General features: G+C 46.8%; 1 long non-coding RNA gene across 1 annotated transcript in view; it reads left to right on the top strand.

Moving 5' to 3' along the window:
- The window catches only part of LOC125942132 (uncharacterized), a 62197-nt gene that overhangs the window by 20304 nt on the left and 17781 nt on the right, over window positions 1-24112 (top strand). The window contains exons 4-5 of the long non-coding RNA XR_007464834.1: window positions 1608-1781; window positions 20537-20839. This is a non-coding gene — a long non-coding RNA (uncharacterized LOC125942132). The remainder of the gene's footprint in view (window positions 1-1607; window positions 1782-20536; window positions 20840-24112) is intronic.

Raw genomic sequence — 24112 nt, 5'->3', positions numbered from 1 at the left:
GCCACTTCTGCAGTCGCCGTGGAATCGTAGTGTGCAAAAGGCATTGCTGGTTCCAGAACTTATCACATAATTCGATTTCAGAAAAAGTGACGCGTCATGCGCTCCCAGCGCTGCCAGTACAAATGAAGTGTTTTCGTCATGATATGACGATATCATCACTCGGGCGATTCCACGGCTACTGCTGAAGTGGTGCGTGCGCATTTGAAGCAACCGAACGAGCAGGCTAGCAGGTAAAAAAGGACGCGCGTGTGTAGTACGCGCTCTCGAACTTAGGCACGCAGCCGTCAGAAGGCGCAGCGATGCAGTTTAGTCGCCGCTCGTACACGCTCTCGAACTTAGGCGCGCAGCCGTCAGAAGGCGCAGCGATGCAGTTTAGTCGCCGCTCCCGTGGTCTCTAAAATTTTGCACTCGACTGTACCTGCTGCCAGCTATAAATAAGGCGAATTTGTGTTCCACTCTACCAGTGAGGGCATGCAAATAGTAACAGCAAAAAAAAGAATACTGAAACATCTCTTCTTAGCGAACATACCTGACTGCCAACTAAGTGCTATCCTTGTAGAGCGACCAATCATTGCATTGTACAGATACTAATTAATTGGGCAGGAAATTATACGTTTAAAAAAAGGTTTAGAGTTTAAGCACATTGCTATGAGTGATGGAACAAAAACAATTGAATATTCTGAGACAGGGAGAGAGTGGTGTGTATTAGAGAGCAAATGGTACTAGCCAGTATTATTAGCTGAGATCAAGAGGAAGCACAAAAAAGACAAACATGTTTCAAACTTCCAAATAAAATAAAAACCTTACAGTGACAAAATTCTCCCTCGGTTATTTGTTGCCAAAGCTCTGCAATGTTAAGTCATTATTCAGCATGTGCGGGTGTGTCAGTGTAAGTACAGTGTATCGCAAAAAAAATGTCACAGTTTCGCCCTAAGGGCGAAGCAATGAATGCGATAGCAACACAGCAATGTCATACGAAGTAAGGTGAGCGGCTTTGGTAGCAACAACACGCAGAACTGTTGTCGACGCCATCGGCGTTTTGCCCGCGTTAGCTCAAAATGCGTGCGGCGTTGGTGACTGTTGCTGGAGCCTCTGATATAAATAGGCACTTGGTGCCGCAGCTAAACGTCGCCTCCCTTCCCTCCCCCTCCCCCACGGCCTCTCGCGCGTCCGAAGAAGGCGCGTTTGCTCTACATATATGGTGATTGTAAAGGAGAAAAGAGACGCCTACTTCTGCAGCCCTTAAGCGAGCACGGCGCAGAACGCGCGTTTGTTCTCCGCCGTGCGTTCACTCCCCGTGAAAGACGCGCCCCTCGCGCCCTTTCACTCGCACATACAGCGTTCGGCGCGCGGCGACGATTTCATCTCCAAATGACGTCATACGGAACCTCACGCCGACGGCGACGGCGACGCCGACGGCAGAAATCTGCTTTTGAGTGTCCATATAATTGCTATCGCAATAAAATGCAAAGGCCAGCCAGCTATTGCAAACAGCCGACCAGCCTTTATATTTTTCCGAGAGGCTGTACACTCGAATGTCTGGCGATGCTTGTGGAACTCTGCAATTCAGGCAATTCGATTAACAGCATGGAAATTCTTGTGCATAGCTTCATAACGAGCAGCGGGCCAAGCTGGTGACAGAAGCAGCTGCCGACGAACTGGACTTGGCAGGGGATGGCCGCTGCCATTCTCCCGGACACAGTGCGAAATACTTGACATGTTCTGTGCTTGACACCAAGACCAACCGCATCCTGCATTGTCAACAGGTCCAAGTCCTAGAGGTAAGCAAAAAAAACAATGGCATGATATAATTAAATCAGTAGAACAAACTTAAAACCTTGTATGTATATGCAGTTGGATGCTGTGCCTACCAGCAACGCCATGTAGAAGGAAGGCCTTGAGAAAAGCCTGAGGAAGCTAGAAGAATGTGGAGTAAAAGTCCAATCCTTTACTTCAGCTAATGTTAAACACTAACACAGGAAGTGACACTGCTGTTGTGTGCATATACGAATGGCGTTTCATAGATTCACACACTAAGGTAATGGCTAGCAAAACTTACCGTATTTTCCGGTGTATAAGTCGCACCTTTGTATAAGTTGCACCCCCCTCAAAACGGCAGTTTTTTGGAAAAAAATGTATACAGTTAAACCTGGATATAACGAAATTGACAAATTCCCAAAAAGCTTCGTTATAAAGAGGATTTCATTATATGCAGGTTCGGCATGAAAATTAAAAAAAAAAGCTTTTATCGTATTTACTTGATTCTAACGCGCCGTCGATTCTAACGTACCCTCGATTGTTACGCACACCCATTTTGCTTGCGTTTCTTGCGTTTCTTCATCGAAGCACTCATCCTTGGAATGTCACACCCGGTGCCGGATGCATGGATGCGTGTCATTTTGCACAAGCGCGAGGCGTCGGAAACGAAGAGCGAGCGACACGATGGCGTTGTAGTGTTGTATAGTGTCACCTAGTGTCAGGTTAGTGAAGTGAAGCGCAGAGACTTGTGCAGTGACCAAAGAGTGGCGCTGCCAGCGTGCTAAAAAAAAAGTTTTTTTCCCTTGAGCAACATCAACTAGAAAAGGAGAGTGCCGGCTTGGCGGGCTAGGCCAGCTATAGCAAGCGGCGGGATCAGTTTTGAATGAAGGGAGGGGGGAAGGTCACGCCCGCGGCGGCAAGATTGCCGGATCGAGGGATGTAGGCCCACCTCGTGCAAGCTTGCACGCACGCACATGTGCACTCGCTCTCGCCTTACAGTTGCCGTGAATGTGAGCGCGCCAAGTGCGATGCAGCCGCTTCGCATTCCGTCGCGGCGGAGAAGGTTCTTCCATTTGCTGCTCGCGCAAAGATGACAATATTTGGGGCGAAATCTCTAGGTTGTCGGCGGGGAAAATTCGTTATTTCGAGGGGGTCTCCCGCTGCCACTTCGTTACGTAGAGGTCTCAAATACATGTGCTTCTATGGAGTAACGGCGGGGAATATAAAAACTTCGTTATATCCAGGAATTTGTTATATGGAGGTTCGTTATAAGCAGGTTTAACTGTATAAGTCGCGCCAGTGTATAAGACGCACCAATTCGTTCGGTTGGCGATATAAAAATTACAGCGACATTTCACTTTATGTACGTGGGTCACGCTGTGGGTGTCATTGCCATAGCAATGATATGGACACTACAGGCACATTTCTGCCGTTTTGGTCACCGCGATGTTCTGTCTATCACGACACATTCTGATTACAGTCAAAGGGCGATAACATCGTCCCCGTGCGCTGTATGCTGTATGTGCGAGTGAAAGCGTGCGACGGTGAGCCGAATCACGCACAAGGGAGGAAAGTGGGAAGGCAGTGTGGGAGAGAAGGGGGGTGCCTTGTACTCTGGTAGCAATTGCGTAGTTTGCGCAGGAACGCATGCCATATTTTGCAAGCGATCTGCAGATGCGACGACTTCAGGGTCGGTCGACTCGCGGTCGGCCTGCCGCCGCTTGCGTTGCTGCTCCGTCCTTCTCGCACAGCGCTCGTGAACTCGGTCACGAGAACCCGGTACCTCGGTCACGCGCACAGAACCCGTAGCAATTAAGTGGCAGAGGAGGTCAACCCAGTGCACTTCGCGGGGCCTCAGCATCCAATCCAATTTTGACGGCAGTTTTAAAAAAACGTATGTAAGTCGCAATGTGCTATAAGACGCACCGGCGAAAAATTCTGAAAAAAAAAAGCAACGTATACATCTGAAAATACGGTAAAAAAAAGCAATAGACATCACTGGGCATCTACACGAGCGAATGGCAGTAATGGGAGCATGGTTTAAGGTTTAATGCAAATGGGGTCACTTTTTTTGAAGCCAGAAATGTGACAGCGTCTGGTGACTGGGCTTGCTATGCCGTGAAATTTTTTCAAAATTGTTCATGAAATGAATGGCAGAGGAGCTTACATTTGCTCAGCCGCATTATTAGTATGAGCTGTGGTTGGCACGTGCAGACATCAAGCAACCAAGATCAGTTGCTAAATGGACAGGGTATACAGGGGGTACATTCTTTTAACTTTGCCTAAGTAATTGCGCGAAAAGTAATTAATCTTGATTACAATGCAAACACAGCAGTGAAAAGTTCGAAAAGTCACAGAAATTTTGCTATGTTCAACCAATATTATTTCAAATAAACGTGTCTTAATAAAAATGACGGTCCAGAACACAAATGCCAACACCTCCTGAGAGCGATGCAAATGCTATGAGCACGCGTTACAAACAAAAGATTTTCACGGCCACAAACGACGGGGAAATGTGGCGATACGCGTGCCTCTCTGCATAGAGTTAGTATACGAACTCTAGAGGAAAAGCTGGGCGGAAAAGCTGCAACCGCAAGGGCACCGCCATGTTGCTATGGCTCATTGTTGTACAGTGCAGTCCAGTTATAACGATACCACATATAACGATATATCAGTTGTAACGATGAGTCGACTTAAATCAACTTATGCATTAGGGCTATGAGAAAAAAAAACATATAACGATATGTTATTCACTGCATATCGGATTTAACGATTGAAATTTTGCTTCTGGACAGCGTTTTTCATGCAGAATCATCATGAAATTTACGTTTTAACCGAGATGGGGCGAAAAGTTTGCCTACGCGAGTTCGTATCTGCCGCCATTTCCGCGCAGCGCATCCCTCCCCCGCGCCGATTGTGAAAGCCACGGATCGCACTGCAAGTTGGCACAGCGTGCACAAGGTCACGTCAGCTGCTTCGCGTCCGCGTCACTGGCGGTCGTGTGAGTGTTCATAGAAGAGGGGGGGAAAAAAAAGAAAGCGATAAGCGAGCGGTGCCTGCGCTCCTTCTGTCTCTCTCTCTCTCAGCGAGCGTGGAAATGCGCCGCGGAAGCAGCGGGGGGTGCGGGGTGCACCGATCAAGCGCAAAGCTGTATCGCTTCAGACGAAGCTGCAAATTTTAAATTTTGCAGACTCGAAGAAGTACTAGCTCGCACAGTCGATGATATCGACAATTATGACAACCGGGAGCGCCACAATCGTGTAGGCTAGAAGCAGTGGCCATGCCGATCAACGGAAAAGGTGGGCTTTGTGCGCTAGGACGAAACCCCCATGGGTGAAACTAACACGGTGGAAGCCGCTGACATAACCGAACTATGGGAGCCCGTCGTTACTGACGTTGAAATAGGTGGTGCTTCGATGGAGGAGTTTCCGAGTGCAGATAGTGCTGCCTCGTTCTCCGAAGACATCTCCGACGCGGCGATCACTGTCGCGACAGACGGCACGTTGTGCGACGGAAGTGACGACAGCAGCGGCAGTGACGACGAGATTGGCAATGGCCCATCTTTGACACCGACCCTGAGAGAGAGAGAGAGAGAATAAACTTTAATCAAAAGAGCACGCGAGCATTGGCAGCTCCTCCGCTCTGCAGTGGGTGGCCCCCTCAGCGGCCTTAGCTGCCCTTCTCGCTCGGCTGACCAGGTTGAACTGGTCCGTCGTGTCGGAGCTGGACAGCGCTGCCTCCCATTCCCGTGTGGTGGGGTGTGTTATGGGTGTGAGCTGTGGTGTGTTTGCGCAAGCCCATACCATGTGGTAAAGCGTTGCACATTGATCACAGTGTGGACATTTATAGGAATACAGCGCAGGGTGTATGGCCCTGATGTCCAAACAGAGTGCACTGTCGTCAATCGAGTCGCTCATTAATTTCATGCACGCTAAATTATAGCCACCAGTGTTATCGCAGCAGCTGGACGTGATGCACACAGCGGATGTGAACCAGAAATTTCCGCGAAAGCAAGTGCAGATTTCTATTTCAGCGCGCTTAATGATTGAAATGCTATTTAGAGATATAAATAAACGTTTTATTTTTCACAGCTGACTTTCTACAACGTCGATTTTTTATCGCAAGTGGCACATTTGGTTTCGGGACTACAAAGTATATTCGGCTTTTTTTTACGGCAGTCCAGATATAGCGATGATTGGTTATAACGACAGAATTTTTTGTTCTTAATATTGTTATAAGTGGACTGCACTGTAGCACTAAAATATTCAAAGTATTATGCAAAAACAAAGCACTTACACATGGCACGTAGGCACGGACAACGTTTGAAGCTCATTCTGAATATTTTTCAGAAATATCGAATGGCAATTTAGAAAATTTTTATGTAAGATTTACGGTGTCTGAAAGGCTGCGTTTTCAGGCACCCTAGCTATATGGCGCTACCATACTGACGGAGGCTCAGGATCGCGTTAATAGCGCGCCTCGTTTGAATCGCATCTCGTCGTCCGCGCCTGCATAGGGTAGCAACAGGGCAGCGCCCTTGCGGTTCCTGATTTCAATACATGGGCGCTGTGGGGAGCTTTTCCTCTAGAGTTGGTTATGTTACCTCTATGCCTCTCTGCCGCCATTGCATATGGCCTCTCGTAAGCATAATTCGCGCAGCATGTCGCACCACAAATTATGGCAGAAAATCTTTGCAGTTGGGGCCCAGTGCAACGTCTAATTGACGTTTACGAAACAGCTCTTCCTGTGACGCTCCTCACGGCATATTCCTTCGTCCAATGAGCAAGCTGACAAGGCAACTATCTTGGACTGGCACCACATATTCGCGAAATTGCAGAAGCATAGCACGGGCTTCTGCACGCTATCGTCCACTTTCTTTTTAAAGCACTAAAGTCGCAATATAGGCGCCAAGGACCGGGAAAAAACTATTAGTTGATAAAATTTGTAGCTCCAGGTCACGTTTCGTCATTTTGATGAAAACGCAAAATTGCATTTTGCAAAACTGCCGTTTCCCGGAATTTCAAAGCATGTGACCTCACGACAGCCAATCAGATAGCCAACATGGCACATAATGGCGGCCGTGCAGCCGCCATGCGTGTAGAGAATAGCGGCTCAGCTGCCGGCCGAGCGCAAACCGAATAAAAACTACCAGTAACCAAACTAACCAAACGTCTCGGCAAATCTCGATTCTCCTTGATCTCGACTCAAGAGGTCACGTGTTAGTCCACCACTGTTGGCTACACGAAGCGTTCGCTTGCCAAAGCTGGCTTCGTGATGTAATGCTCCCTTCTATATTTTTCCTTCCTCCATGACCACATGGCCTTATGGAAGGGTCCGCTCTTGAATCTTGCTATATTACTGAATGCGTACAATCTAAGTAATAAGGCTCTTCAAGCTTTCTATTTTAAGTAACAATATGCGTGGTGTTTTTCTTTCAGGAAATAACAGTGACGTACAGAGCACACTGCAGTGCGCTTTAGCTCCTATAAAGGTATCATTAACCATCAACGTAGTTCAGCCTAGCTCAGGTTTATTTATCATAGTAGTTAAATAAATTGTGGCAAAATACATAGAAATGTATAGCTCCGTTTTATGCAGTCGCACAGAACACAGGCCTTTTAACATAAATCCGCCTAAAATTGAAAACATTTATTATAAAAGAACTATTTTTCTTTAGCAACACCTTGTTCTAGCATAAGTATTTCCATGCTTTTTAATCCTTGTGCTGCAGGCACTGGCGTCATGCCAGGTCTCTGTGTGTTCATGCATCTGTGTGAGGGTGCTTGCATATGTATTCCTTAAAGGGGGTCCTGAAACACCCGTCGGGCTTCGTGAAAAAACACACTTCACGCATGGCATACGCTGCTGTGAACACCTCGGACAAGCTTTGCCGTTCGTGCACGACGCATAGACCTCTCAAGCGGGTGCGCACAGTCGCCTTTTTTCTCAAACGCTTTTGTTACGATGGCGGCGGTCACACCGCCTCTCACAAGAAGTGGTCCATGTCACCATGCAGAACAGCCACGTTTATTTTTCGTAGTGAATATATACCAAAGAAAAGAGGGAAGGGGCAGGGGGAAAACATGTGTGTGCGCATGTGTGGTCCACACTTGCGCTTATCACGGGAAGCGCGTGCACTGTAACACTTCTTCCGTCTTAGTAACCATAATGGTCAACCGGTTTTTGTGTTCTTGTAGACCGTCGTAGTACTGGTGCCTCTATAGAAGAGTCCTCTGCGACTTCCGTTGTCACCGTGTTGTCTGGTAGCGCTGGTCCCCTGGTATCATCGCCATTTGAAAAAACATCCTTGCTGCACTTCCGTACTTGATACATATGGCGACGGACCAGCAGTGTTGACAGGTCCGACACGGCGGCATAGCCAAAAGCTAGAGAAGTTGTAGCCCAAATGTAGCCAAACAGAAAAAAAGTGCAAAATATTTCGTAGCCAAATATAGCCATTTTTATTTGCAATTTTATTTGTGTATACATTTTCACATTCGACTACGGCAATCCTTTTTTGCACAACCCGTCGTAACAAAATGTCCGTGCTGCCGTAACGGTCGGCCCTTTACATGAACAACAGCGACATCATGCTTGCACAGAACACTTTTTGGTTGGCCCCGGAAGCTCTTAAGTTCCAGCGAATCGCTGTAGAGGGCGAATCAGTGCTTTTATTTTATGACAGATAATACTGAGTTATTGTTTTTAGTTATTTACAGTAATATTAACTATGAACTCTGCTTTCTAGCTGCCATGAACACAAAATACCGTATTTACACGATTGTAGGTCGACCCATTTTTTCAAATTTGGCAATCCAATGTTGGGGGGTCGACTTAGAATCGAAACCGAACCGTGTACCGCTAGTAACGGCAAGAGAAACGAGAAATCAGGGGCGCTACGGCGTGGTTACAACTTTGCACCTACGTTTTTATGGTTACGGTAGAAGCGTAGCATAATAATTTACTGTATTGCATACATGGGCCGTATTCTGAAACGTTCACCTAGGCGAAATTTCGCCTAGGCGAAATCAGCATGCGCGCTGATTGGCTGGTTGAGCAAATTGAATGATGTCGGGCTCAACCACCCAATCAGCTCATCTAATTTTGCTAAAACAGCCAATCGGCGCACGCCTGAAAGCGAAAAAAGAAATTTCGCCTAGGCGAACGTTTCAGAATACAGCCCCATTTTGATTGTGCGCACCACGAGCGCACGGCTCCTGTGGGAGCATCGATCATGGAAGAGCCGCCATTTAGGGGGTATTGGTAGATGGCGGAAGAGCCGACGTTTGGGGGGTATTGGTAGCTGGCGGAAGAGCCGCCGTTAGGGGGGTATTGGTAGTTGACGCAGGTTGACGGAAGAGCCGTCGTTTGGGGGGTATTAGTAGTTGGCAGAATAGCTTTTCTTTGGGATACGATTGTTTTCGACGGCCACGCGCATCTGTCACTTCTGCTGTTGTGCTGAATCGTCGCGCCTGTCATGAGTGCCCAGAAGTTTCGGCGCTCGTTCACAGCAGCGTTCAAACGGGCTGCTATCCTACATGTTGAGGAAACTAACAACTGCGCAGCGGGACGCAAGTCTGGAGTCAGTGAACGTGTGGTGCGGCAGTGGCGGCTTCAGCGCGAGAAAATTTGGCTTCTCTGGCTACTGTGTGCGGGTGGGTCCTCTCTGCGTGGAGGGCTGTACCGCGTGATGTCGTGGTGCGGTCGTTCGCGAAGTGTGGACTCACACTGGATGACGACGTGCTGTGGGACCGCAGCAGCTATGATGGCAGCAGTACCAGTGAGGTCAACTCTAGTGACGATGAGTAATCTTAGCAACCCCATCAATAAATTTCCCTTGTGTGAAATGCACTCGCGTGGTTTTTCTCTCCGCCCCCCCCCCCCCCCCCAATGTTCTTTTTTTTTTTTTGAGACATGCAATTTGGGGGGGTCGACCTACATTCGAGTCGACTTACAATCGTGTAAATACGGTAATGTTCAGCGTCATCGATTTCTCACGTTATCTCTGCCTACGGCGTAGAAGTTCAGCTGCCCAGCGATCCGCGACGGCGACGTGATCGCGGCTTCTTTTTTTATGAGCTAAAACAAGTCTTTCGCACTATGATATTTTGCGTTATTTGTCTCTCGTCGTATCTTGTTTTTCAGCTTTTTTTGTTTTTGTTTTTCAATTAGCTTAGCCCAGATTAGCTGGGACACACACTACCTATACAGTGTCAATTTACGTCAACCTGGCCGCCATCTGAGGTCTCTAGCATGCCAAGAACATGCGTTAAGAAAAGGGACAGGCAACAGATGCCACTCACTGTCTAAATCGGTGTAAGCGGAGCTTTAAAAGATTACTGCGCAAACACGCACACTAGTGTAAGAAGAGCGCAGTCGTTTTCGGCGACGAGCACGTCCCGAACTAACTTGCTCGAAATGGTAAAAGCCGCGACGGCTTTTAATTGATAACAGTGGTAATGCTTTGAAAACCGGCTCCTGTCAAAACGCAAACCATGTTGATGGCTAATAAAGTTTTAGAATAGGGGCCCCAAAGAGCTTTGCTAGTGTTAGCGTTAGGGCATGCAGGAATGAAGAGTTTTGCAATAGGTGTTTTGCGTTTGCGCATAGTGTATTGCGTTTGCAGCGTCACTGTGGCGTCAAAGAAAAGCTGTAACAAATATTAAAATAAAATATACCATTTTATCATAAGAAAAGTAATTTAGATTTTCATGTTCTCGCCTTTAATTACAATTTACAACTTATTCTATTAGCAGCATGCAACTTGTTGCACTTAGTTTTGAGTAACCAACTTTACTCTCCTTCACCCAGCCAAGTCAATCCGTCATAGGCCTACGAGCCATGAAATCGACAATTGAATTCGGAATCAACGGCGTATATTGAATCAATATTCATTACACATGTTAGTTGAGAGAAAGTGATAACCGCAATCACTTCTAGCTTTCGAACTTCACGCGTTACCACTAATCGAGCCCAGTTTTGTGCTAGGTTAGAGCCGTCGCTTCGATGGGCGCCGCCTTGTTTGTTGACGAAAGCTTTTGGGGCAGCTTTTGGGGCTCCCTCTAAATCCATGAAATAGTGTGCCTGACGCAAAACACAAACACAGTTTCTGTCGTGCGCATGCACAGCGGCTTCGACACTATTGATTTGGGGCTTCAATACGTTTGAGGCCCGTATTCTAAACTCTAATAATTGCTGGGGTTTTACGTGCCAAAATCACGTAAAACCCCACCACGATTGGGCGGCATGACGCAGTGGGGGACTCCGGATTAATTTTGGCCACCTCAGGTTCTTTAACGTGCACCTAAGTACACGGGTGTTCCTGCATTTCGCCTTGATTGAAATGCGGCTGCCGTGGCCGGGAATCAAAGCCGCGTCATCGTGCCAGCAGCTCGACACCTCACAAGCTAAGCTAACACTGTGGGTGAAGTTCATGGGACGTGGTGCACTGATGTCATCGTGGCAAACATGTTTCGATATTGACAGAATGATCCATGACGTTACGGGCAAACCATCTAGAAGTAAAAGCACCAGAACGCATCTTTGGCTCGGGGTCTTGCTGCCATTCTTTTTTATACGTTCTGGCATACTTGGACCACTTCCCCATGTTTGGATTCTCCACTCTGAGGAGGATCCGATCTTATGTCCAACCTATCGAAATGAATCTCGAATTGAAGTTCGAAGGAAACTTTACCTAGCAGGAAAAGGAAAATGGCAGTAAAGCTTCGCGCCAGAATCGTGGAGTAGGTCGAAAGCTGTGCCCGGCGTGATACTTCATCCTGAAGACATAGCCATGAAAACACTGGAGTGTGTCATCCACCCATGCTTCCCTTCTTCCAAATCGGCGCCACGATCGCCCGACGGCCCCGACCCTATGTTATTGTTCTCCGTTCCTCAGCATAGCTATGTTAGTACAGTGTACTGTGAAAAACCCACTACTCCCAGGTTCATCCCAATGTCCAGGGATCGGGTGCCAAACGGTCAAGCAGGGTGTAAGTTTAAGTGCCTCAAAGATCAAAGCCACAACGGCTCAGCCAACATCGCAGAGAGGGAAGGAAAGGTGGGGGGAGGGGGTCATTTCACGCATGTTAGTACAGTGTACTATTGCTCATTTCTGCCGCCCACATTTGAAGCATAGGCGGTTTTTTAGAAAGCATGTCGAAGCTTTGTGACCATGCTGGCTGCAGCACTTGCATTGTTCAGGCTCGCTCCTTTGCTCATTCCTTGTAGTCTTTGGCGTGTACCGTTGACTAGCCTTCAGGACATTCAAAGCATCACTCTGCTTATCTATCTGCTGCGAACCGTGTTCTGCGGTTTCCGCAGCCAGGGCAAGGGCTTCTGCTTCTTTGAGTGTTAAGTCCTTTTTCGCCAATAGTTGCTTCTGCAAATTTTTCGAACGGACACTGCATACAATACGATCCCTCAGCAGCCTGTCTAACGTCGACGAAAAATTGCAGTTCTGGGCAATCTTCCTTATCTCACAATGAATGTCTGCACCAACTCCTCTTGTTGGTTGTGATGGAAAAACTTGAAGCTCTCCGACATCTCATTAGGCGTTGGGTCATAAAACTCACTTAACGTACATACAACTTCGTTGTAACTGAGCGAGTTCGGCTGACGCGGTGCTACTCTTCCGCACAAGACTTCTATCGTCTCAGACCCCAACACCGCAACCAAGAAAGCTATCTTTTTGGAGTCATCGGTGACTTCGCTTGCTTCAAAATACGCCTCAACCTTTACCAGATAAGCATTCCACTTATCTGTTTCTTGGTTGAAATCCGGTAGCCTATGTGCCATGGCTGTAGATGGGTTCGTCGCACAGCTGCTGCTTCTCGGCACTAGCGTCTTGTCGCTGTCTTCCGTGGGCAGCTGCGGCTTTCCTAGGTTGCTCATCGCCACTGTTACAATGGCGGCGGTCACGCCGCCTCTGACAAGAAGTGGTTCGTGTCACCATGCAGAACAGCCACATTTATTTTCCGTAGCGAATATATACCAAAGAAAAGAAGGAAAGGGCAGAGGAAAAACAAAGGGAAAGGATGGCGCATGCGCGGTCCACACTTGCGCTTATCACGGGAAGCGCGTACACTGTAACAGCTTTCATTTTAAATGAAGCTTTTCGGGCTGCTTTATTTCATATTATAGCAGATTCCCATATGCGGCTGCTATTGGCCAATAGCTGACGTCAATAAAAAATAAATTATGGGGTTTTACGTGCCAAAACCACCATCGTGATTATGAGGCAGGCCGTAGTGAAGGACTCCGGATTAATTTGAACCACCTGGGCTTCTTTAACGTGCACCTAAATTTAAGTACATGGGTGTAGCTGACGTTAGTCAGGATGGCTGTTTGGATGACTGCACCTCGTCCTACTGTTACTGTGTAACGGTTACGCAGACGACATTCATAGACATCTACATATGATCGACCTAGACAGTAAATTCTGTTAGCCCCCGAATCTTACGCGGAGCAAAGCGTCATTGCTATGCAGGATTCAGCTAGGCGTTGCTTTCACCCGCCGCTACGCACACCTCATCGGCCAGTCGAACTGGAACACCTATGCGATTGTGCAGCCTATATGCTGGAGTGAAAGACGTTTGATAATTTCCTAGCCAATGTTGGCAGGCAACCACTGTCGGAGGACGCTATTCTCTGGCCACGGCCTCACTACGGCTGCTGGATAAAAAAAAGAATGTGCGGTCTGCCGCGTTAAAGGCTGTTTCATATGCTGTGACTGGAGCGAAAGAAATCGGTGCAATTACAAGCGTCGCAATGCGCTTTTTAGAGGGACCACATAGAATAAAGAAACAACTTTGGGGACTATTTCACATGACTGCGATTTCAACAATGTGACTATGGTCCCTAGAATATAATGCGACTAGTGCGACTATGGTCCCTAGGGACCATAATGCATAGAGTTAATAAAACCAACTTAGAGAAAAAGCTCCCATATGGCCCATGTATTGAAATCGGGAACCGCAAGGGCGCTGCCATGTTGCTACCCTATGCAGGCGTGCAGGTGCAGACGACGAGATGCGATTAAGATGAGGCGTGCAATCCATACAGCCAGCATACTAACTCTATGGCGCAGTCAACACAATCCTGAGCCTCCGTCAGTATGGTAGCGCCATCTAGTTAAGGCACCTGCAAACGCAGCCTCTTAGACAGCGTAAATTTTACGTATAAATTTTCTAAATAACCATCTGATCTTTCTGAAAAATATATGCAATGAACTTCAAACGTCCGTGCCTACGTGTTATGTGTAAGTGCTTGCTTTTGCATGATATTTTGAATATCTTTAGTGCTACTAAAATGGTGATAAGTCCTACTGACAATGATCTTTAGTCCTACTGACATGGTGATTAGAGCTATCCTTACCTATTTTTAAACCAAACTTGATAAATGTCTTCATGTATGTTTAGTTTCATCTCCTGATTCTAAAAATGATGCAGTTATTTTTTCTGTATGTTTATTATTTCATTATATAATGAGGAAAACAATGTCTTTTGTTCTTACTACAATAGACAAATAACCGCCACACGAAAATTTGCAAATGACATATGGATCAATAGCAGAAAGCACAAGACTCACAACATAGGAAGCACTTTTATGATTAGGTCATGATTGGGTCAATATATCTTACTTTATAGTACACTGAACTCCATTGTTTTGAACATAGCCATGCTTTTGGTCACACAAAAAAAACAATTTTAAGAACTTAAAACACAAAAACTTGAAAAGTGCTTCCTATGTTGTGTGCTCCAATCATCTAGCTTCATGCTGCAAAAATAATTGTTATTCTATCTGTGATAGCTACTGATGCATCACAGTAAATCTATTGCTGGGTGTGCAAAATTAGTATTTTGCAAAAATTGAAGAAAAGAAACAAGTCTCCCCCACTATAGTTTTAAAGGTAATATATTATGGATAAATATCGACATACGAGATAAGAAACTTGGTAGGTCAAGAAAATAATATAAGCCGAATACGAAAGTGCAAATTTACAAAGCTTGATTTTCTGGTAATTTATAGGCCTAAAGAGTATAGACCCATGTCAGCCCTTAATTGAGCCTATGGCCTTCTTATATGGAAAACCTCAGATTTATTTTGTCGCAGTCTTTATTATTCTGAAGTGTACTGACGCAACATGTCACGGATTTTGGTTGCCAGCAACTCGATAGTGTAATATGCGGACCAGTATTTCCCATCGCGTCGTGGGGCTGTCTGTCAGCGTTGCTGCACATAGGGCAATACGGATTGAGTACTTGCTGTCATAGATTGTTGGCAAGCTAGGTGGTTTTGATGTCATTGTGCACGTTGGCACTAATGACGCTGTTGACAAGTGCATGTCAGCGTCTGTAGGGACACGTATGGGCGGCTCGCTCAGGGGAAAGGAATCCCAATGTGCAAGTAGTTTTTTCTGCCATTCTTTCTCGGAGGCAGAATCAGCACCGCCCATGGGACGCTCAGTCCACTGGGTTGTGCAAATAACTCCAGGACGGTTAATGCTGCCCCGATGTAGCATTGCCGTGAGTGGGGCATCACTTTTCTGCATGGTCCCGTAGACAACTGGCCCAGCAGCCTGAGCAGGGATGGTGGCCATCCGAGTCATTTTGGCAACAAGGTGCTGGCAGACTTTCTGTATCAAGAGCCCTGCACCCTGTCCCTCCTTCTGGAGAGAAGCCGCATCCAGCAATGCCACAAGGAGATCCTGGGCACCTTCATGGAGCAGCTGGACTCGGCAGGACTTGTCCCTGCCATCTCCAAGGCTGCTCTTTTTTCGCTTGGTTTGAATATTTTTCTCTCTTGTCAAGCAGCATGTGGATCCTTCTATAGCACGAGTTCCTGTCTGGAAAACCAGCTCTACTCCTTGCAGAGGCACAACACCGACCAGAACCTTTCAAGGGGCTGGCTTTGCATTTGTTGACGGTGTACGCGTCTGCTGCAAGGGAAGCACGGCTTGGTGTGCTTGGGACAGCCTGCCTTCCTCCATTTTCCATGAAGCAAGTGTACCAAACAGGGGGACAGCCACGGGAAGGTCTGTTGATCCAGTTCTCCTGACACAAGTGGTGCAAGCACTACTTGTGTCAAGGAGACCCTCACAACAAGGAGAGCCTCACAGAAGCACGATAATGCTCCTGTTGCGAGTTCCTGTGGTGGAAGGAGAGTCCAGCACTGGAGAAGCAGCTGTGTCATAGACTGTCTGCCAGCGTGATGACAGTGAGTGGAAACTGGGGGTATCGAAGACAAAGGCGGTGTAAGCAAGAATAGAGCTGTGACCTGGCTGCAGACAAGGAAGGCAAAGTTCTTGCTGCGACAGCTGCAAAGTCCTTGAAGATTGCTTTATCATTGACAGCAGCTGTAAGCCAGTAACACACATTGACAGTGGGAAGTCTGAGTCTGCTTCTTCTACCGTCTCTGGTAGCAAACTTCAAGGAGAAGCCAGTGCCTATCATGGCACCATCTGTGATAGCTTTGACAAGATGCACCATATGTGGCTAGCAAGCAGCAGAGAGACTGCTACAGCTGACTGCGGAGCTGTCATAAATAGCGTTGCAAAGGAGGTCACTCTCTGCGAAAGATGTAAGCTAGGAACAGCGCAATATGGGGGCAATCAGGGGCTATCCTGGTACAGAGGCTGGTGACCCTAAGACAAAGCTGGGCACATTGCTTCCACATGACACAGGTGTAGTGAAGTTGCTTTGACATTCAGCTACGAGCCTGCCAGCTCTGATGACCTGACTGTTTGTGTAGAATCTAGTGGCAATGCAATCAGAGTTACTAACATTGTAAATGTACGGCATGGCAGAGGAGCAAAGATTATTTAAATGCAACATTTGATAATTTTGCTTCTTTTAAAGAAAGCTTTGACTAGTGGTGCAGCGAGGGCAAGCACGTAGTCACAATAAATAAGTCTAACAGAAGTCCATTTGCATCATAATCTAAAGAGTTTAATTATATTAGGATTACATATAGTTGTGGTTATGGTCGTGCCGTAAAGCCAAGAGGCACAGGAAAGCGACCCAAGCAAGGCGTACATTGTTACTGGCTGTGGAATCGTGGTATTTTAAGCCCGTGCAATTCGCCCACTCTGAACTACAAGTTAACCAAGCTGTGGTAGGAGGACGACAACATAAGGTTTGTGCTCGGTGTGCGGGGCCGAGAGGTGAAATGCGCGGGATTTTCTGTGCTTGTGTTCGGCGTGCGGGGCCGAAAAGCGCGGGAGTGAGCGTGGCTGGTGCGCGTGGTCGGTGCGCGTGCTGGGAGAGACCATCTAGAACGACGGGGCAGCCAGGCTGACAGAACGGGCAGTGCAGCGAGATGGAGCGGACCGAACGCCGGCCCACGTCCCGGCATCCCGGTCCTGCACTGTGAACTGGGCACCGCCCCGGCTTCTACCATCGACGCGGGTCCTGCGGAGCTGGGCCTCGTTCCCGCTCGCACGACCGCTGCCGTGCTGCCGGGCTCGGGCCACGACCCAGAGCCCCCTGGTCCTGTTCCGAACCGGGCGCCGCCCCGGCTTCTACCATTGACGCGGGTCCTGCGGAGCACGGCCTCGTTCCCGCTCGCACGACTGCTGCCGTGTTCCAGGCTCGGGCTACGTCCCGGAGTCCTGGTCCTGTTCCGCAAACCGGGCGCCGCCCCGGCTTTCACCTACTGCTGTGCTGGGCTTCGCCCCGGCTCTCATCCCACCGCTACGGTGCCGAGCTCGGGCTATAACCCAGAGCTAACGCTCCGGAACCGGGCTACGTCCTGGTGCCACCTGAACGTCAACCGCCGCCCGTATACCCACCGCCGTCAGAGCCAAGTCCGCCGAGCCGTCGCCACGAGACCGGACTCCTGTGAATAATTGTGAGTGCTCGAGCGTGACACTTAACCAGCTTATCTGTATAGTTCATGTTCACGTATTCGTCCCACGTGCCGTTCGTGTCATAAATACGTCTCTTTGTGTCTCTGGTTGCTTTCTTGTGCGTCTGGCTGACCTGCGCCCACAACATAATCATCACACAAGCATAATCACCTACTGGAGTATTATGACATGTATCCTCAATGCAGGCTCCTGAATGATGCAGAGAAGGCATAATGTGTTTATTTTTCCAAATGTTGTGTGGGCCCAAAAGATGTTAAAAATTTAGTTGAACAGAGAACAGGCATGAAGATAAATACAAAAGATAACAATTGCAAGCAAAGGTTTTCTACTCCTATTTGCAATGAGCAGGCTAATGGGAAAATATTTTTAGAAGATGGATACCTTGTTGGGAAATAATCTGAACTAGGTCAATCACTACGAAAAAAAGTAATACCTTGCAATTTCTGCTACTTCAGTCAACCCACATGCGCGAGATTCGGTTACCTGTGGCATCAAGAATGTTAAAGCCCAACCACGGAACAAGGTTCTGACATATTTTCAACCGGCTTTCATGCTTTGCTAGCCGCTTCAAGCCTAGTCGCTGTGACCTGGCATAGGTAGACTTTGCCGTCGAGCATGCTGCGTTACTGTTAACACCGGTCGGCGCCAAAATTATGCCGGGAACTTGTTTCTTGTGGTTGAAGCTTTACTGGGGCAGGTTCACTTTGTATTATTCAGTTTGAAAACCTTGATGTTGTGCTTCCAAGTAGTCACAAATATTTCAAATATTCAAATGTATTACAAAATTTGCTTGCCAATGGTCTGGTACAGCTGTAGCAATCAAAATCTGTACATTGGCCACGTCACCTTCCCATGCCAGCAAGTTTGGCCTCTACAGAGAACATTCCAGGGTGGTGGAAAGAGAAAGGTCTTGTCACAAGTCATGCTAAGCAGCTTCATTACAGATGACAGGCACTTGTGCACGTGGACAAACTGGCTAAGAAAATGCTAAACAGCTGTACTCAGCACATCTCAGTGACATGTTCATATCTAAGTGCAAGTTGCAGATGTAATTTGTTTTTAATCCTTTAAACTTAATCTGTTTGTTTCTTTGTTTTTTTCTCTTGTGCAGCTCCAGTAGATGTACTAGCTGTGTGCATTCACAATACCATCAAGCCACCAGGACTTTGGCTTATCCTGTACACCTCTAACTAAATTCTGCACTATTGTCTAAATGGGAAATCAGACCTGTTTATTTTTCTGTAATGGTTCTACAAATAAGTCTGATTGCAAATTTTTTGTGTTGCAATGTTGGCATTGTATATGTATCGAGCCAGTGCAGTATACTATTAGCCGGAAGTATTTTTTTTTTAAACATCTCATGCATTTGCACAATATTCACACCTGCTGTGAAATTTGGAGGATTACGCCTCTTTGACATAGTTAGTGAGCACACAAAAACAGAGCGCATAAGAAGAGAGATTGACATGGAAATTTAGTGTTTTTTCTTTGTGGTTTTCGTATCGGCTATGTAGCACAACTTCGCTTCCATGTTCAAGAACCAAATAGTCTACACACAATTGTATGTTTTTTTGTGCTCACTAACCATGTCAAGTATACACCAAATGGGCCTTCAGCAAGTCTTTAAAATACTCCTCTTTGATCACGTATCTATCACTTAGTCTTATCTGAGGCAAGGCAATGCTTATTTTGCCTACAATTTTTAATGGCCATGAGCACTAGTGGACAGAGACGACAGCATTAGAATAGATAAAGGGCAGCACTGTAACTGCCAAACGCTCAAGTCAAGACCATGCTCTTTTGCAATGATCTTGCTTTGAAAGCACAATGAACAAATTTAATGATGCTTCAGGTCACAAGCACTAGCTACTGTAATGCTTCCATCTAAAGATGAACCTGTATGGCTTGAAGCAGGAAGGAATGCAAACAGGCTTATAAATCATGCCTGCCTTCCAGCACAGCATCCCAATGCTCTATAACTATTATCCCACTATAGCATGCATGCTGCTTGTGCCAAAGTTGCTCATTGAAAGAACTGTCACAAGCATCACATGCCAGTTTTTTGCATTGTTCCCTTGTAACAGCTAGTGCTTTGAGGTACTGTGTTGTGAGCGTCAAGATTTCATGTGTCATTTTACAGCATGCCATTTATGCAGTTTCCTGGGTATAAAAAATGCAGCTTCCTTGCCAACATGTTAGACTAGAGGCCTGAATGTCATTTTAAGTTGCAAGCAGCAAACAGCATGTGGCATAAGGCCTCATGTAGGCTGCACTTCAGTGCCTTTGGGGGACAGAAGCAAGTGGCTCAGCAACAGAAGTCAGAGGGCAAGCTGTAAATGAATGTGTAGACTGAAGTCTTTCTGGTGATGGTATAGTTTGCTGCACTTGACACATTGGTTGTGAAGCTCCTGCTGTATGAAATTTAGTCACCATCATACTATAGACAAAAAACCTAGCAGAACCATACAGCAAAGTACATTAGGACACGCATTGCATTATGTGCAGTCGAGGTCGTTTCACAATGATAGAAATATCGGCTTTTCTCAACTGCGGCAGCTGCCTGCAAACATGTCACATAGCTGCTCCCTGCAGTTTATTTCAGTGTAGTCATCTTGCCTGCTATATTATAGTTTCGAACTAGTGGTGCTCACTGACCTCTCTGTGAGGCGCTTCATAGCACATGCATGCACCACATAGATAGGAGACAAACGCACTATTTGTTACTGAAGGTCTACTACATGTGCACAGAAATGTACAGCATTCGGTAAGAAGCAATATGACACACCATAAAGCAAAAACTTGCAGTAGCATCTGATCTCACTGTTCATAATAGCCTAACATTATTATGCCTCTGAGCTTGGTGGCACCATCCGAGATGCAATGCTCAACCCTATGTTCGTTTTCGCACAGGTGTTCCTGCAAGTGCAAATGCGCATCAATGGCAGCCTTCAAGTGCTGACTGAACATTTTCCTTTGACGACGTCATCAGCACCATGCCTACATGTGCCTTACGCTGCGCTGATTCCACACGTCAAAACGACTGATTGATCATCCGTGGCATCATGGGAGGTGGACCGTCCTTTTGGTGCACCAGCGACGACAGCGAGAATGTCAAGGCCGTATAAAACGGAGAGCCAACCGCGTGCCCATTTCAGTGGGCTTGGTGGCACCATCCGAGACGCAATGCTCAATCCTTTGTTCGTTTTCGTACAGGTTAGTGATAAATGGTCCTTTTCTAAATGCTTAAGAACCAGCTGTGTTGGGTTAGTGTAGCTGCTGAGCCCCGGGTGTTTTTTCCACTGTTCCTGTGAATCATTGAATGTTATGCGTTTGCTATTACAACTGCTACTTTATCTGCTTCGTGTTTATTTCGTTTCTCCCTCTCGATACTAGCTGTTGCGACACCACGCCATCGGCAATGTGCCCCCCTTTAACTTCGCGGCGCCGAACATCGCGTGCGCCTTGTCTGCACCGTCTTTCGTTCATATATAGCTAACTCAGAAAAGTTAAACTGTTACTCAAACTCTTCTTCAGACCGGATTACATGATGTGCAAGCGAGGCTGACAGATATCAAAGGAGTACTCGCATCACTTAAACTTTAGCAGGAGAAGGTAGATAAGTGCGAAGTTGCAATTACTGGCGTACAGAAAGAAGTGACACACATGGTCAAAACACTGGATGACCTGAAAGATCGGAGCTGCCGCAATAAAACTGTCATTTTTGGTTTAAAGGAAGACGATTTAAAGGTCATGGGGGGGGGGGTGTAACCCTAGTAATCAAAAACAGTATTTTATTTCAAAAACAACGAGGCATAGCTGGTTATGAAAGTGTCTGGTGTACCATTAACGTGTGCGGCATGTTGGTTCTGATAGGTGGTGTGTACAGGCATCCTGATGCTTCTGTCGGTTACATAATGCAATTGCACGATTTTATTCACACCAAGGTAAATGCCAGAACTAAGCTGATAATAACCGGCGATTTCAATCTTGCAGGAATAGACTGGGACAACCTAACATTTGGGACTAGGGAAAAGGAAAGCTGCCACCTATTGGTCAAAATAATCTTTCGTTTTTCATTATTGCAGCTAGTTAACCACCCAACAAGACAGCAGGAAGACGCCGCGTCAGTCCTGGACCTGGCATTTGTATCGAACACTCTCAAACCAGAAATTAGCATAGAAGATGGCATTTCTGATCAAATAGTGATTTTACTGACTTTTTTTGAGCTAAAATCACAGGCGGGTCACCAAAACTATCCTTACATTGATTTTAAAGACTGTAGAAGTGCAGATGATGCCAGCATCATAGACTATTTAGAGACTGTGTTTGAGGATTTCACAGTGCTGCCTTCATATGATGTTAATGGTTTCTGGGCAAAATTGAAAGGTGCCATAAAGCATTGTGAAGAACATTTTATTTGCACAATACGTAAACGAACAAACCAAAAAACACCCAGGATCACCCGCAGTATTATACACTCGAAAAGAAAATTGCAAAGGATGTGCAGAAAAGAACAAAATTCATTGGCAATCGCGCATCTGTCAGGTGCATTAAAGTTGGAATTAAAAAAGGCGAGAGATAACTTTTTCTCTATTACTCTGACAAACTTCATGGACAATCAGCCGCAAAAATTCTGGCGCTATCTGTCAAAACCTGAAAGCCCAATATGCAAATTGAAACCGCAGGATATCTCACACATGATGCATACGATATTGCTAACGCTTTCAAAGCCCATTTCCAATCTGTTCACGTGCTCTTCCCGTCCAAGTGGCGTTTCATTTGCATCTGATTCAGTGATGCCCGCTGTTGTTATCGCTGAGCCAGGTATACTGAACCTGCTCTTGAAAACTGACACGAAAAAAAAAACGTCCGGTTCCAATAACATTTCCAATGCGTTTCTAAAACTATATGCTGCCCAACAGCTCCGTTCTTACACAAGATTTTTATGGTGTCGCTTCAAGCAGCTGCATTACCTTCACACTGACTTGTTGCAAAGTAATCCCGATTCACAAAGGCGGTAATGGGTTGCACATAGACACATACAGACCAATTTCTCTAACAAGCTGCTGCTGCAAATTAATGGAGCACATTATGAAAAAAATCCATTGTTAGTTACTTAGAAAGCAATAACCTGATATAGAAGGTAACAGGGGCGTAGCCAGGTGGGGGGTTGGGGGGTTCAACCCCCCCCCCCCCCCGAAATTCCCCCCCACTTACCCACCCTTTGTTCTCGTCGCTGCGCGCTGACATAATTCATGAAACCGGTGCTACTATCACAATTTCATTCCTGGGCGCTTCCGTTTGGGTTGGTAATTTACAGCGAATCATGTCTGCATATGGAAAAAACTGTCACGGTGTTTGTCAAGGCTTTGACACACTGTGAAGTTTTGGGCGAGAATGTGGCGGCCGCATTCTGAAGCAACAAATGCGGCAGCCGCATTTTAGATGATGGCGAGAATGCTCGAGGCCCGTTTACTTAGATTTAGGTGCACGTTAAAGACCCCAGGGGGTCGAAATATCCGGTATACATTTCCGCCGCTTCCCTTCAGGTGCCGGTTAGGCCGCGCTCACGCCGTGCGGACTGAACTCTTGAACTCCTGAATTCCCCTGAATGATACTCGCTGTAATGCGTCTGCATTTCTGGAAGAAGTTCCTTCTTCGAGATTTGCCCCGGCCCCCGAGCCACGCCGAGATCGTCTTAGGCTACGTTCACACTTGGTCTCGAAGCTGTCGGAAGTGGCAAAATCTTGCAAAAATCCACCTGCCTAGGCGGCAAAACGGGCAGAAAAACAGGCTGCGAGCCAAATCAGTCTCGGGCCGATTTTTTCACCATGGCGAAGCGGAAACGCGGCGGAAAGTCGTTCTGCTTCACTGGAAGCTACACTAGCATGTAAAAAACCGGTCGTAAAATTGAACATAGCACCAAAAGTGTAGGCTGTAATGCTGATCGACGCGATCAAGAACCAGCCCTTGCTCTACGACAAGAGTGGCTATAAAAGGTACTGTCAGAAATACTGGCCATAGTATTCAACGTCGCGCGACCGGAGGTGTGGCAACGAAGCCTTGGCGTGACCCAACTTCTCGCGCTTTTGCAAAGCCAGGCGAACCCACCACCGCCGTTTCCGAGGTGTCCGCGTCTTCCGTTTATTCATTGTCCATTTCTAGAAAACAAGTAGGTAGAAGTATAAAAACCATTTCTTCTTCCACTTCCATGGCAGACAACAGTTAGGCAGATTCCTCGTTGGCGCTCCATAATTCTCCTCGCATGTGTACGGTATGTTGCAGAAGTCATGGGGTGCTTTTCTCGTCGCGACGATAGATTGGGAGCGTAGGTCTCACGTAGGACGTGCAGGCTTTGGCGAGCCCCAACACAAGGGCCAGCCCGGGTTTTAGCTGTGGTGTTCCCGTTGCCCCTTTGGTGTCCTGGAGGCGCCGACAATACGAAATGATGAAATGTTATTACAATTAACTTGTAAATAAAAGCTA

Source organism: Dermacentor silvarum, chromosome 1 (genome assembly GCF_013339745.2).
Source record: "Dermacentor silvarum isolate Dsil-2018 chromosome 1, BIME_Dsil_1.4, whole genome shotgun sequence".
In the NCBI taxonomy this organism is placed as follows: Eukaryota; Metazoa; Arthropoda; class Arachnida; order Ixodida; family Ixodidae; genus Dermacentor; species Dermacentor silvarum.
The sequence above is the reverse complement of the archived record's forward strand: the minus strand, read 5'-3'. Positions and strand labels throughout refer to the sequence as shown.